Source organism: Mustela erminea, chromosome 14 (assembly GCF_009829155.1).
Source record: "Mustela erminea isolate mMusErm1 chromosome 14, mMusErm1.Pri, whole genome shotgun sequence".
Lineage (NCBI taxonomy): Eukaryota > Metazoa > Chordata > Mammalia > Carnivora > Mustelidae > Mustela > Mustela erminea.
The window spans coordinates 63192655-63208550 of record NC_045627.1 but is presented as its reverse complement, the minus strand read 5'-3'; the positions used below and the strand labels follow the sequence as shown (position 1 = coordinate 63208550).

Here is a 15896-nt window from a genome sequence, read left to right as displayed (position 1 = left end):
ATTATACACATTCCCATTTCTTTCTATTTATTTCTCATCTATTTGTCTTTGAATATGAGCACTTCTGCTGGTCCTGGTCTCATAGTCTCTGTGCTTTGTTTACCTGTCAATTCTGCTGCATTTCTTGACTCCTAGAATTCAAGCAACATAGTTTCAAATATTCCATAATCAGCATTATATAAAAGAGATAGAAACTTATTCCAAGTAAACTGAAGCAAGATGTGGCTGCAAGAGGAATTTTGGCCTATAAATGTGAAAAAAAACTCATTGTATATTCTAAGAGAATGCATTTGGCAAGAGCATAGACTTCAGTGGAAACTGATAGAGCTGGTTTGTATAAAGCATCTTTAACCCATCTGCCACTTGAATGATGGCTTCTGACTCAGTCTCCTTATTTCAAAGGATACCAGTTGAGTATTGCCTTAAATCTCAAACAGCACTCATAAAACAACACTTTGATTTGCTAAGTGGAACTAAATCAGAAACATGTAGACTTGGAATCACTCAGATTTACAAAATGATTGAGCAGTGTCAGGATAATGCCAAGTAAAACAATGTCATGAATTCTGAACAATATTTTCACATATATCTAAAAGTGCTTGGTTCCAGGCTTTCCATAGTCAATCTCAAAGATACCCTGACCCTGATGGAATCCATGGTTTTAAGAAGGATTTGTCCTGAAAGCCATTACTTCCCAAATGCCATAGACCTCGTTATATTGTTTACTAGAAAAGTAAAACGCAACAAAACATTTTATAAATATTTTATAAGTATTGTTTTTTTTGGCCAAGATAGTACAAACTAGTGTATTTTAAAACCGTATCCCACAAAGAACAATAGGCTAACAACTTAAAACCCCAATGAAATCATTTTATGGTAAGAAATTATCTTCCTTTTCCTTTATTTAGATAATTACAGTGTTGTGTCCATATCATTTTGTATTCCACTTTTCCCCTGGATTATAACAGTGTGAAGAACATGGGCTTTGTAGCCAGTCAGATCTGGCTTTGAATCTAGGCTTTATCATGTATAGTCTCAATGGGCTTGGTCAAGCTGTTTTTCTACTTTGGTGTTCAATTTGTTTATTCATGAAATGAGAATGACAACTGACACACTGATATAACTTGGGTTCCACATGACTAGTCTCTTTGTAGTATCTTTTTTTAAAAAATTATTTTTATTAACATGTAATGTATTGTTTGCCCCAGAGGTACAAGGTCTGTGAATCATCAGCCTTACACATTTCACAACACTCACCATAGCCCATACCCTCCCTAATGTCCATAACCCAACCACCCTATCCCTACCTCCCACTTTGTAGTATCTTAATTCAGAGCAATAGCATTTAGCAGAAAAATGTAACTGAACATAATTAAGATATATAATCTTTATGAGAAATTTATAAAACAAAAAATTTAATGGTTTTGTTTAATTGGCATACAATAAACTGCACATATTTAAAGCATAAAATGTAATCAGTTTGAAATCATCACCACAATCAAAATAATGAACACATCTATATACCCCAAAAGTTTCCTCATGCCCTTTTATAATACTCAGGCTTTCTGTTTCACTCAGGCTTCCCCATCCCTAGGCTACCATTGACCTGTTTTCTGTTATTATACATCAGATTGCACTTTAAAAGTTTTTTATATAAATAGAATCATACAGTATGTGCTGTTTTTTGTTGACTTCTTTCAGCATAATATTTTTGAGATTCATCCATGTTACTGCACTTATCAATAATTCATTCTATTTTATTGTTGAATAATTTTTGTATCAATATGCCACAATTTGGTTATCCATTTTCTGTTGATGGACATCTTTTTTTTCTTTCAGTTTTTAACTATCATAAATGTAACCACTAATTATATTCTTGTGCAAGTCTTTCTATATGGATATATGCATTTATTTCTCTGGAAAAGGTGTGTTTAACTTTTTAAGAAATACCAAACCATTTTTTAAAAAAGATTTTATTTATTTATTTGACACAGAAAGAGAGAGATCACAAGTAGGTAGAGAGGCAGGCAGAGAGGGGGGCGGGAAGCAGACTCCCTGCTGAGCACAGAGCCTGATGCAGGGCTCTATCCCAGGGCTCTGAGATCATGACCTGAGCCGAAGGCAAAGGCTTAACCCACTGAGCCACCCAGGCGCCCCCCCAAACCATTTTTTAATAACGCTTGTAATCATTTTACTTTCCAGTACTATTGAATGGAAGTTTTAGTAGCTTCACATCCTTGGTATGATCAGTCTTTGTATTTTAGCCATTCTGATCAAAAGACAGCAGTATCTAATTGTGGTTTTAGTTTTATTTCCCTAATGAAAAATGATGTTAGCATCATGTCCTGTGGTTATTTGTCATCAATATATCGTCTTTGGAGAAGTGTATTTTAAAAAAATTTACCCATTTAAAAAATTGCATTTTTTATTTGTAATTGAGCTTTGAGAGTTCTTCATATATTCCCAATAAAAGTCCTTTATTAGATACATGATTTACAGATCTTTTCTTCTGGTTCTGTGGCTTGTCTTTTCATTCCCTGTATTTGTGCTATATAGATAAAACTGTGGTGTGCATACAATTTGGTACATAAGAAGAAAGAAGAGAGGGAAGAAAAAGTTTTTGTTTTTTTTTTTAAACTGGAAATCACTTTTTTTCCATAGATGTAGTAACTTCAAATATGAGATAACACCTAAACCAATAAGGTTGTCTAAAAACTATAAAGTGATTTGAGAACTGAGAGGCCTGACCTTAATGACTTGATCCTATAAGCCAAAATATACCAGTTACTAACTTCTTCCGGCAGAAATGGGGGAGGGGAGACGTTCTTTTATAGGTTTTTTTTTCTTTTTTTTTAAGGTAGCTATTCTCAATTTCTTCATGAGATCGTCTTACATTTTAAAGGACTTTTGAGATCCAGGTTGGTTCTAGAGCTTTCTTAACATGTTCTTGGATAACATTTCCAGCTTCCTCGCTCACCTTAAGAATCCATCTGGAACCCAAAGGTGTCGGAATTAACTGAGTTCTGTGATCCTGGGTTTTGTTCAGACCCAGTTTAGAAAACACTCTCAGGAGAATACTGACCTCATATTATGAGTTGGAAAGTATTCCTTCTCCATTTTCTGGAGGAGTCTATGAAGGATTGGTATTATTTCTTCCTAAATGCTTAATAGAGTTCACCATTAAAGCCATCTGGATCTGTCTTTTCTTTGAGCAGAGATTTTAAATTATAAATTTAGTGTCTTTACTCATTATGGGTTTATTCAAATTTTCTATTTCTTCCATAGTCAATTTTGGTTATTTGTGCCTTTCTAGGAGTTTGTTCATCTAAGATATCTGATACATTGACATAAAACTGTTCATAATACTACCTTACAATATTTTATGTGTTCTTATACATTCCTAATTTTCGTGATTTGTCTTCTTTTTTTTTTGGTAGTGGGTCTTGCTAAAATTTGAAAAACTTTGTTTTTATTTTTCATTTTCTGAGAAGCATATTTTTGGTTTCATTTATTTTTTACTTTTGCCTTTTTAACTTCTACTTAATTGATTTACAACCTACTATTTATTATTTCCTTTCCTTTCTTTGCTGTGGGTTGAATTTACTCTTCATTTTCTACGTTCTTAAGGTGGAAGTTCGGGTTATTGATTTGAGATATTTTTCTAGCAGAGGCATTTAAAGTTGTAAATTCCCCTCTAAATATTGCTTAGCTGAAAATGGATAAATTTATTGCTGGCTATTTTTTATTTCAGAAGTTTTTAATCTTGATTTGGCAGAGACTATCCAGATATTTGTTCTGTTTGGACATTGGGGTTGAATATTTACTGCCCTGCCAAAACTATAGTCTTTAGGAGCATATACACTGTTCCTGGGAATTTTGTTTTGTTCTAAACATTTGTCCTTTAGAGAAAGTCTTACAAAACCATTTCCCCAGCTGTCTGCCTGTATCTGTTCACTTTGTACTCTGCATTTCTGGTTTTCTGTGACTTATTTCCTTAGTTTTGTTGTTTTCCATACCCATATGAAGCTGAAGAGAGGTGAGGATGCCAGGGATCTAGTGTTCCAAATGATGAAAAGAACTGGAAGTTAGAATGTTTGAATTTTGTTCCCCCTTCACTACTCATCAGATTCAGACATATATTTTGGATAAATGGGGTGATGTGATTTCAGGAAGGCATTCTTCATGCCTTCATTCTTCCCACACACCTTTGTTTAGTTGATGCTCATTTACTCTTCACTCCTTGGCTTGCTTATTTCTTCTAGAATTCTCTGCTCCTTTGCACTTGGTTAGACCTTCCCTCTCAAAACATTGTGTCTCATAGTAAACCATACTTTAGTATAACTACTTGTTTATCTGTTATCTGTGTTTTCTGAGGATAGGGCCCATCAATCTGGCTCACATTATATACAGTAACTGGAAGTATTGGGTACTCATGTGGAATTTAAAAAATCAATTTCTTAAATTTAGCAGTTATAGCTTTATTCCTTTGTATGTTATTTAAAAGTAACATATAATTACTATTATTATTTGTTTCAGGGGTTGCAGGTCTGTGATTGATCAGTCTTACACAATTCTCAGCACTCACCATAGCACATATCTGCCCCAATGTCTATCACATGGCCACCCCATCCTTCCCACCTCCCTCCACTCCAGGAACCCTCAGTTTGTTTCCTGAGATTGGGAGTCTCTTATGGCTTGTCTCCCTTTGTGTGTTTTTTACTCATCAATTTGCTTTTCAGATCCTTTTCTGAAATCAGGCATTGTTAGGAGGGTCCTTGGGATAACCTGAGGCAGTACTGAAGGAGAATTGGACAGAAGGGGCACATTAAAGCTCCACTTGCCTCTGAGCTTAACACGGTTTACTGGAATTCTTGTTTTTTTTTTGATGAACTTGTAATATTTTTATGTTATCTTGCATGATGAAATGGAAAGCATGTGTGTTTAATTTGCTTATATCTCACAAAATTAAGCTTGTCATTTTGTTGTACCTGGGAGAAATATGTTCAGATTTAAAATGATTTAATAAACTGAGAAAAAGGAAAGATATAAAAAGAAGGAAATTTTAGTTTGCAGTGATTACTTTAGAAAACAACTAGATCAGATATGGTGTCATGTTCTAAGAATAATGTAATGTCTGTACTATGCTTTAAGTGTGAGAATAGTAAAGAAGGGTAAGACTTGCTAAAGTTTACAAGGAACTTTTCTCTAATCATACTCTGTTTTTTGAAGATTTTATTTATTTATTTATTTGAAAGAAAGAGAGAGAGAGCACCTGAGCAGGGGGAGGGGTAGACAGAGAGGGAGAAACAGACCCTCCACTCAGCAGGGATCCTGATCCCAGGACTTGATCTAGCAGGACTTGATCCCAGGACTTGATCCTAGAATTCGATCCCAGGACCCTGGGATCATGACCTGAGGTGAGATGCTTAAACAACTTAGCCACTCAGGTGTCCCTCTAATCATACTTTTTCTAAAGAGAGCTATAATTCTATATTTTAAACCTAAAATTACTACATTTTATGTATATGGAAGGCTTGACACAACTTTTTTTCTTGACTTAAAATAATTTTAAGTAAGAAATTCTGGTAATAAATAATAACACTTTACATTTGTATGTCACCTTAAGTTTCTTTTGGTTGATAAGGTATAATTTAAGAAAAATAGTACCTGTACTTGCTTTATGATCTGCAGAACATTTTCTTTAAAAATTATGAAAAGTTCATTCAATTGGAGGAAATTATACAACATACTGTGTATATATTTAGTATGTCATAAATATAAAATATAAGGTCCCTTCTTCCCATGTTTTCCAATTCCGCTTCCCTGGAATTAATACCATTAATAATTGCATAAACTTCCAGACTTTTTTTTCTGTTCACATATAAATATATATGTATGTATATATATAACATTTATAGCAGCAGTATGTTAAAAAACAAAATTCAGCTGAGTAAATTTGAAGATCTAATTGGTTTTTATTAAATGATTCAAAAATTGGGCAGCATCCCATCCAGCAGGTAGAGGGGATGCACAAAATGAAAGATTTTTATAGGAAGGAGGGTGGGGCAAAGAAATTATTAGCAAATGAAAAGGATTGTTTCAGGCAAGGTCACTTTCCCTTAGTAGAGGAAGCAGGAGGTCAGATAACCTTAGCACAGAAAATTTTGACTGACTAGTTCAGACTTAAATTTCTGGAGGATGTCAAAACTGCAGTTAGATTAGTTATTAACCCCTGGTTTGATGACTTGGCCTAAGTGATGTCATTTTGAGCACGTGATTTTCTTTTCTTTTTTTTTTTTTTTTTAAATTTTTAATTTTTTATAAACATATATTTTTATCCCCAGGGGTACACGTGATTTTCTTTTTAAAAGTATAGATACAGATATAAAATATCTATATATAGGCACACACTTATATACAACTTAGGTATTTTAATGTATAACTTATGCATGTATTTTTATGAATTTATGATGGTATTTCTGATTGATAGTTTATTAGCAATAGAATAACTAGAGTGAAAGTTAGTCATATTTTAAATGTTAGAGGCAAACTGCCTATCTAAAAGTTTTCTATCTCCAACTGTATGTATGAATATCCTGTTTCCCAAATACTTGCCAGCATGGGTATTATCAATCTCTCCAATTCTTGCCAAGCTGAAAAGTGGTACCTCCCTCTGTAGTTTGCAGTTTTTTGATCCCCAGTGTGGTTGAGCATCTTGTATTGTATATGTGTGTGTGTGTGTGTGTGTGTGTGTGTGAATTGCCTATTTAGGCCTTGCCATCCCCCCCCCCACTTTGTGTTATTTGTATTTTTATACTGATTTGTAGAAGTTTTTGAATTATTAGGGATATTGACATTTTAAGTATTTGTTATAAATATATTTCCTCAGTTTAACATTTCTCTTTTAACTTTGTTAAGAGTGTGTCTTACAAAAAAATTCATTTGTATTTTGTCAAACCTTTAAGATTTTCACATGTATCCTCATACAATCTTTAAACCAAATCAATGAAGGTAAGAATTATTATTATCATTGTACAGATGAGCTAGCATAGAGCTTAAATTACTGGCCCAAGAAGGAAGGGATTCATATCTAAGCCTACATTGCTAGAAATAGCGCACCAGGATAAGGGAAACTAGAAAACAGGAGAACTGGCTAAGGAGCCACCCAACAAAGGATGTTCCTTTCCAAACTGACTTTTCCTTATGGCTCAGCCATTGGTCAGTAGTCTTTAAGGAGACTGTGCCTAAAGCAACAGTAATAGTTTGCAATGGCCTCTAGGTGGTTCTGGTAATATGAGGTGTTTGTAACTCCTTTGGCTTAGCTTTGACACCCATTTCCCTTCCCGCCTCTCCTTGCCAACTTTGTTTTATGGCTCTCTTGGCTTAGGTCTTGGTTATTAATTTTATTTACTTCATGACTTCTGGCTCTGACCACTGGCTGTGCCTATGGACAGATTACTGGCTGCAATCTCAGTAGATCTCCCAGTTCCAAATTTAGAATTTTAGCCCTGGTTGAAGGTCATGGTGATGATACTGGGCTCCTAGGCCTTTGTATCAGTGAACAATAGAGAGATAGAAAGTTAGCAAAAATGCAACAGAAAAAAATATCTAAAAATGCCCTAAAAATAAAATGCCCTCAAAATTTTAATTAGAAACTTCAGCTACTAAATAGTAAATATCTGTTAGGAATTAGGGGTAGATTGGAAGAATGGTAACATTTCATTCTTCTTTCTGACTGGAAAGAACTAGTTACAGGCAGTTTAGTTATACACAGAAGACTTACTGATAGGGATTTTGGTGGCTTATAGATAGAAATCTTGGAGAAGTTTCTGCCCATTTCCCCCTACCCCTCCCACTACCACCAGCAGCTTACTATAAGCATGTACAATCACCATCTCATACCCAACCATGGGGAATAGCCACATTTTCCTCTCATACTTCTTAGCAGAAGGAAATTTCTGTAAGTTATTCTTTTTATTAACAAATGCTTCTATTTTTGGAAAAAAATTTTATTTATTTGAAAGAGAGAGAGAGAGTGAGAGAGAGCATGCACTTGAGTAGGGGAGGGGGAAAGGAGGGCAGAGGGAGAGGGAGAAACAGACTCCCTGCTGCCTTCTCTGAGTTCCTGGATTATTTGTCATCTGTTCTTATCACCAGATGCTTAGGTACCTTTAGTTCTTTCTTGTTACCCATGTTTGGATTATTTTTATCTATCTATCTATCTATTACTTTCAGAAATGTCTTTATTGTGTTTTTTTAGACACTTATCTGCATGTATTTCAATATATTTTGTATATCTTTTTATTTTATTTTATTATTTTTTTCGTGATAAGTGTACTCTCTAATTCCTATCACCTATTGCACCCATTACCCCTTCCCCCCACGCACCTCCCCTTTGGTAACCATCAGTTTGTTCTCTGTAGCTAAGAGTCTGTTTCTTGGTTTGTCTCTCTCTCTCTCTTTTTTTCCCCTTTGCTCATTTTTGTTTCCTAAATTCCACATATGAGTGAAATCATGTGGTATTTGTCTTTCTCTGACTGACTTATTTCACTTAGCATTAATACTGTCTAGCTCCATCCTCATCATTGAAAATGGCAAGATTTCATTTATTTTGATGGCTGAGTAATATCCCATTATTATATACCATACCCCATCTTCTTTATCCGTTCCTCTGTTGTTGAACACTTGGGCTGCTTCCATAATTTGGCTATTATAAATAATACTGCTCTAAACATAGGTGTGCGTGTATTCGTTTGGATTAGTGTTTTTGTATTTTTTTGGGTAAATATGCAGTAGTGCAATTATTGGATCATATGGTGGTTCTATTTTTAACTTTTTGAGGAATCTGTATACTGTTTTTCCACAGTGGCTGCACCAGTTTGCATTCCCCAAATGTTTGCATTTTCTGTAGAGTTTTAAACACACTAGCTCAAACTTTTAAATTCACTGTTGACTTTAAACCTAAAAAATATAACTCCCAATATATGTCACAAGGACATTTATTTATGTCCATATATCATTTTATTATATCTTTTATGCTTTATTTCTTATATTTTACTATATTTGCAATTGTCTTTCTTTTGGGATGATCCTTCCTTTTAATCCATAGGTTTTTTGGGAGAGTAGGTAGGGGACTTATACTTTATTATTGACTTTTTGGGTATTTTTCTAATTTTGTTTTTGTTAGGCAAAACTATTTTTTCAATATATTTTTGACTTGGAATTCTTTTCATACAATTTCTCTAAGCTTTCATTTTTAGAACATCTGTGTGGAATTCTATCCTGTTGTATATTTTAATATATATTGAAATCTGTGAAGTGTTCATGGTTCATTATATTACTCTTCTTTTTACCTCTTATGTATGTCTCCACAAGTAGACTAAGTTTTTTGAGGACAGGACCATATCTGTAGCACCAGCTCCTGGCTTAGTGCCTTTGGCTAAGAATGGTCCCTTTAGTGAAAAGTCTTGTGAAAAGTGCTGTGCCCAAACTTAAAAGTTACAAACTACTCTTGCTTATCTTTTTGTATCTAGTTTCTTTTCCCCGTTCTTAAAATCGTAACTTATAATTGTAAGTTCAGATACTGAAGAATGACACAGGAGATTTTTGTTCCCAGAAAATAGCTTGCCTACATAGAGATGCTAATTTGTTTGAGTGGACATGTTAGTGTTTTCATGTAAACAAAAGTGGGGTTGTGGGGGGGAAGAAAGAGAAAAAAAATGTACCACTCTCTGTATTAATCTTTATCATCATCATAGTAAAGCACTGGTAGATACTTGAAAATGTTTATGATCATCAAGACACTGTCCTTTCTTGATGCCAGCAACAATGAAGAAGATCCATAAAAAGAATAGGTAAAGGAGAAGATTTTAAGTTTAAAAGCAGCGAAGGAGTTATTTTTTTTTATTTTTATTTTTTTAAAGATTTTATTTATTTATTGGACACAGAGAGAGATCACAAGTAGGCAGAGAGGCAGGCAGAGAGAGAGGAGGAAGCAGGCTCTCCGCAGAGCAGAGAGCCCAATGTGGGGCTTGATCCCAGCACCCTGGGATCATGACCTGAGCCGAATGCAGAGGCTTAACCCACTGAGCCACCCAGGTGCCTCAGGAGTTTATTTTAGATACAAATTTCTTTATACCTTTTAGGCATCTGTGATCATGAGAATGACGAGTTTATCACAGTTCCTCATGGTATAATGGAAGGCTTCAATTTTGAAAAGCTACTCTGAGTAAGGAATCATGTGAGACTCTTGCTGCAGCCATTGTTTAGTTTTGCAGTTGAACCTTGAATAATGGCATTTATTAATAATAAACAGGGATTGGCAACCTGTGGCCCATGGGCCAAATTCAACCTGCTGACAGGTTTTTTTTTTTTTGCTTGATTTGAGGGCAAAGAATGGCTTTTACATTTTTAAGTGGTTTTAAAAATCACAATATTATTTCATGACATGTGAGAAGTATTTGAAATCCAAATTTCATTATGCATAAGTTGGCACAAAGCCATGTTCATTCATTGCATATTGTCTCTGTTTGTCTTTATGCTACAGTGGCAAAGTTTAGTACTTGTGGCATAACCCTCATGGCCCACAATGCCTAAAATAGCTGCTAAGTTGCTATCTTGCCCTTTATAGAAAAAGTTGCTTTATACTTCTGGTATAAAACAAGATAGGAGACAAAAAAAAAAGTCGACTAGGGGAACATATGAGGATAGATGATAGAGGCAGAATTCCTTTCCTGCTACTTTTTATTCCTTCTCTCACCTTCTTATTCCCCAGTAAGCTTTATCTCTTCTTTATTTGCATGTACCCCTACTGCATTCCACCTTCATATTCACAGACACATATATATTGAGAAAAAAGAAAAACAAAGTCTTTCATTTTTATGAGAGTTTGGTTTATAATTGCTCTTAATTATTAAAATTGTATTTTCCCTTATTGTTTTAAATCTGGAGTTTGGACCATCTGGGAACAAAAACTGGGGACCTCAGTATGTAGGTTCTCCATTTGGCAACAGCTAAAAGTAGTGCGAAGACCAGTCAAGAAGAGTGAGACTGAAAATGAAGCTTTGTTGGCCTGTCTTGGGAAATTCGAACCAGATCTGACAGTTGGAGCACCATTTTTGACCATTGTGCTGGGAATCATGTTTTGTTCCACTGTATCGAAAACATTTAGGGGTTAAACTCCTACCATTTGATTTTTTTAGTGGGGGAACAACACCACAAAACTAGGGGCTCAGTTTGGAGGAAAAGCTGAAACTGATTCAAACAAGATTTCATTAACTAATTTGGGGAACATTTGGAGCTGTTCTGAGCTATACAATTACTTCTTTTCTCATCTCCACTGGCACTCTGAGAATCAGATCACCTGGGGAAAGCAGATTTAAAAAATTCCAGATGGTGTGTGCGATGCTCCAGCTGTGGAGAATCTCTCCCAGTCAGGCAATCTGCCTTTCTGCCGGAACCCTCTAAAACTGTGCTGCCCATTTGTCATGCTTCTCCAATTGCAGCCTTCTGGATAGCTTCTCTTTGCCTTGTCTGACTCTTCCTTTCCAGTTTTTATCATCCCCCTCCATGAGCTAATGTAGTAACCTCTCTTCATTGGCTATAAATCCATAGAAGAACCTGATATAAAATATGGTTTTGTGAAGGATAATTGGAAAACATCTGTTTTTTTACCCATAAGTTTCAGTGTTCACTTGTCTCATATGACGACGTGACTGTTTGTGCATGTGTGAAAAAGAAAAGAAACAGGAAGAGGGGAGGGAAAGGCTAGCATGAGGGTGAGCAAAAAAGAATTCGTGCATGTGCTTTTGTAGCCAGCTGGACAAAATAAGTTCATCTCCATGTCAGCTGGATTAGAATCCCAGGTTAATGTTGAGAAAAGTCAGTCTCACTGACTTGAATGACCTTAATGTGACTACCAAAGAAGTGATTGCTTTTGGGTTGGTCCTGGTTATTGTTTTGAGGATAAGTTTTGTCTGCAGTTATTCCTAGCTTATGGTGACAAGGGTTGAAAGCTTATGGACAGCTTTTGGTCTTCAGAGTGTTCAGATGGGGTTTCATTGGAAGTTGAACACTGTGGGGAGGTTAAGAGAAGAAGTAGATAACAGAAGACACTTCTTACTTGTTCTTGTTGGGTCTTTTCATAGAGGATATGCCTTTCTTATCTGTAGAATATTAAGTGAGTAAATTTTGGAACCTTTCATTTTAGCTGTTATAGTCTATAATTGGATTCATGTAAGGTGTATGAGTCATTGAGTTTTATTTTACTTGGTATTTGGTACCTTTTGAAATCCAGATGGAAAATTACATAATTCATCAGGAATTAAATTTTTTTAATATTGTCACTTGAAAAATTGAATAAAATTTATTTATTATAAAATGCAAAAATCTGAAGTGTACAATTTGATTGCTTTTGGTAAAAGTATGCACCTATGTAATCATCACCTTAAATAGAATCTAGAACATTTCTATCATCCAGAAAGTCCCCTACTGTCCCTTTCCAGTCCATCCACGTCTCATAAGGCAAATACATATTGATTTTATAGATTATTTTACTTTTTCTTGAACTTTGTGTATACTATTTAGTGTCTAGATTTTTTTTATTGTGTTATGTTAGTCACTATACAGTACATCATTAGTTTTTCATGTATTGTTCCAAGATTCATTGTTTACATATAATACCCAGTGCTCCATGCAATACATGCCCTCCTTACTACCCATCACCAGGCTCGCCCATTCCCCCACCTCCTTCCCCTCTAAAATCCTCAGTTTGTTTCTCAGAGTCCACAGTCTCTCATGGTTTGTCTCCCCATCCGATTTCCTCCCCTTCACTTTTCCTTTCCTTCTTCTAATGTCCTCCCTGTTATTCCTTATGTTCCACATATAGATGAAACCATATGATAATTAACTTGCTCTGCTTGACTTATATCACTGAGCATATCCTCCTCCATTTCTGTCCATGTTGATGCAAAAGTTGGGTATTCATCCTTTTTGATGGCTGAGTAATATTCCATTGTATATATGGACCATATCTACTTTATCCATTGTCTGTTGAAGGACATCTCGGCTCTTTCCACAGTTTTGCTATTGTGGACATTGCTGCTATGAACATTGGGGTACATATGGCCCTTCTTTCTACTACATCTGTATCTTTGGGATAAAGACCCAGTAGTACAATTGCAGGGTCATAGGGTAGCTCTATTTTTAATTTTTTAAGGAATCTCCACACTGTTTTCCAAAGTGGCTGCACCAACTTGAGTTCCCACCAACAATGTAAGAGGGTTCACCTTTCTCCACATCCTTTCCAACACATATTGTTTCCAACACATATTGTTTCTTTCCTTGTTAATTTTTGCCATCCTAACTGGTGTAAAGTGGTATCTCAATGTGGTTTTGATTTGAAATTCCCTGTTGGCTAGTGATGGTGAACATTTTTTCATGTGTCTGCTAGCCATTTGAATGTCTTCTTTGGAGAAGTGTCTGTTCATGTCTTCTGCCCATCTGTTTTTTGGGTGTTGAGTTTGAGGAGTTCTTCATAGATCTTGGATATCAGCCTTTTTTTTTTTTTTAAAGATTTTATTTATTTATTTATTTATTTGACAGACAGAGATCACAAGTAGGCAGAGAGGCAGGCGGAGAGAGAGAGAGAGGAAGGGAAGCAGGCTCCCTGCTGATCAGAGAGCCCGATGTGGGGCTTGATCTCAGGACCCTGGGATCATGACCTGAGCTGAAGGCAGAGGCTTTAACCCACTGAGCCACCCAGGTGCCCCAGGATATCAGCCTTTTGTCTGTAGTATCATTTGTGAATATCTTCTTCCATTCCATGGTTTGCCACTTTGTTTTGTTGACTGTTTCCTTTGCTGTGCAGAAGTTTTTTTTATCTTGATGAAGTTCCTTTTGGAGACATGTCTTGAAAGAAGTTGCTGCGGCCAATGTCAAAGAGTTTACTGCCTATGTTCTCCTCTAGGATTTTGATGGATTCCTGTTTCACATTGAGGCCTTTCATCCATTTTGAGTATCTAAATTTTAAAGCTTAGTGTAATGTTTCCAATACTCATCTTTTTTTTTCTTTTTAAGATTGATTTTATTTATTTATTTATTTATTTATTTATTTATTTATTTATAGCATGGAGAGGGGTAGAGAGACAGAGAATCACAAACAGACTCCACACTGAGTGCAGAGCCCCACTCGGGGCTCAATCCTATGAACCTGAGATCACGACTTGAGCTGAAACCTTACTGAGCTACCTAGGTGCCCCCCCAAATAGTTATCTTTGTTAAATGTATCAGTAGTTCATTAAAAATTTTTTGGCTCACAAGATAGTTGGCAGATGAAAGCTGAGCAGCCAGATAGCAAGGAGAAGAAACCTGAAGCCAAGAAGGCTGATGCTGGAGGCAAGGTTAAGAAGGGTAATCTCAAGGCTGAAATGCTGAAGAAGGACCCTGCAACTAACAGTCTGACCTAGTCAGAAGAATTGATAGATATTCCCAATCAGCTATGTAATACAAAAAGACCATGTACAAGAGGAAGCATTCAGCAGCAAAATCCAGGGTTGAAAGGAAAAAGAAGGTTCTTGATACTGTCATAAAACCCAGTTGATGGTGACAGGAATGGTGATATCTGAGTGGTTAAGCTTCACAAATTGCCTAGGTATTATCTATGGAAGATGTGGCTTGAAAGCTGTTGAGGTATGGCAAAACTTTTCAGTCAGCATGTGAGAAAACTGCAAGCTAGCGCCACTCCTGAGACCATTTCGATTATCTTCACTGGACACCAGGGAAGCAAGAGGGTGGTTTTCCTGAAGCAACTGAATAGTGGCTTACTACTTCTGACTGGATCGCTACCCCTCAGTCGAGTTCCTCTGCATAGACTACACCCGAAATTTGTTATTGCCAGTCCATCAAAATTGAGATCAGTGCAAAAATTCCAAAACATCTCAATTATGCTTACTTCAGGAGAAGCTGCATAAACCCAGAAACGAGGAAGGTGAGATTTTCAACATAGAGAAGGAGAAATATGAGATTACAGAACAGTGCAAGGTTGATCAGAAAGCTGTGGACTCACAAATTCTGCTAAAAATCAAAGCTGTTCCTCAGCGTTAGAGCTATTTCTGCTCTGTGTTTTCTCTCACAAATGGAGTTTATCTTTACAAATTGGTGTTCCAAATTTCTTTCAAAGAACCTAATTAGATAACTGATCCATTTCAAATAATAAATAAGTAAAATAAGTTCTGAGTTGTTTTCCACTGTATGAGCATCCCACAATCTGTTTATGCTTTCTCCAGTTAGTGAACTAACTTATTATTCAGTTTTATAAAACTCAATTCTGCTCTGTAGAGCAGAAAGTTTTAATTATGGTAAGTCCAGTTTATCATAATTTTCTTTTATACTTAATGTTCTTGGTGTTATATCTAAGAAATCCTTGTCAACTCACAAGCTCATAAAAATTTTCTTTCATTTTTTGTTCTAGACATTTTATAGTTTTGCTTTTACACTGAGGCTTTCACATCAGTTAATTGTGTCAGGGAGAGATTAATATTCATTTTTTTCATATGTTTATTCATTTATCTTAACAGCATTTGTTGAAAATACCATCTTTTCCCATTAATACAGTTGAGGATTTGGGCTATTTGTCTGTAAGTTTCTGTTTTTGTAATGTCTTTTTCAGATTTTGGTATCACGGTTAAGCTGACTTAAAAAGCAAAAACTTTCTTTTCTCTTTTATTTTCCAGAAGTGTTTATGTAACATTGATATTAAGTCTCCTTAAAGATTGATAGAACTTTCCAGTGAACTCAAGTGGGCGTGGTGTTTTTATTTGTGTGAAATTTTTATTATAGTTTCTTTCACACATATAGGGCCTATTCAGATTTTGTATTTCTTCATAAGTTTTTGTCTT

At 35.5% G+C, this 15896-nt stretch overlaps 1 protein-coding gene and 1 pseudogene across 1 annotated transcript in view; both read left to right on the top strand.

Annotated features, from left to right (window-relative positions):
* The window catches only part of HPSE2 (heparanase 2 (inactive)), a 660133-nt gene that overhangs the window by 93047 nt on the left and 551190 nt on the right, over nt 1–15896 (top strand). The window lies entirely within an intron of this gene.
* Nucleotides 14498–15189, top strand: LOC116573570 (annotated as a pseudogene).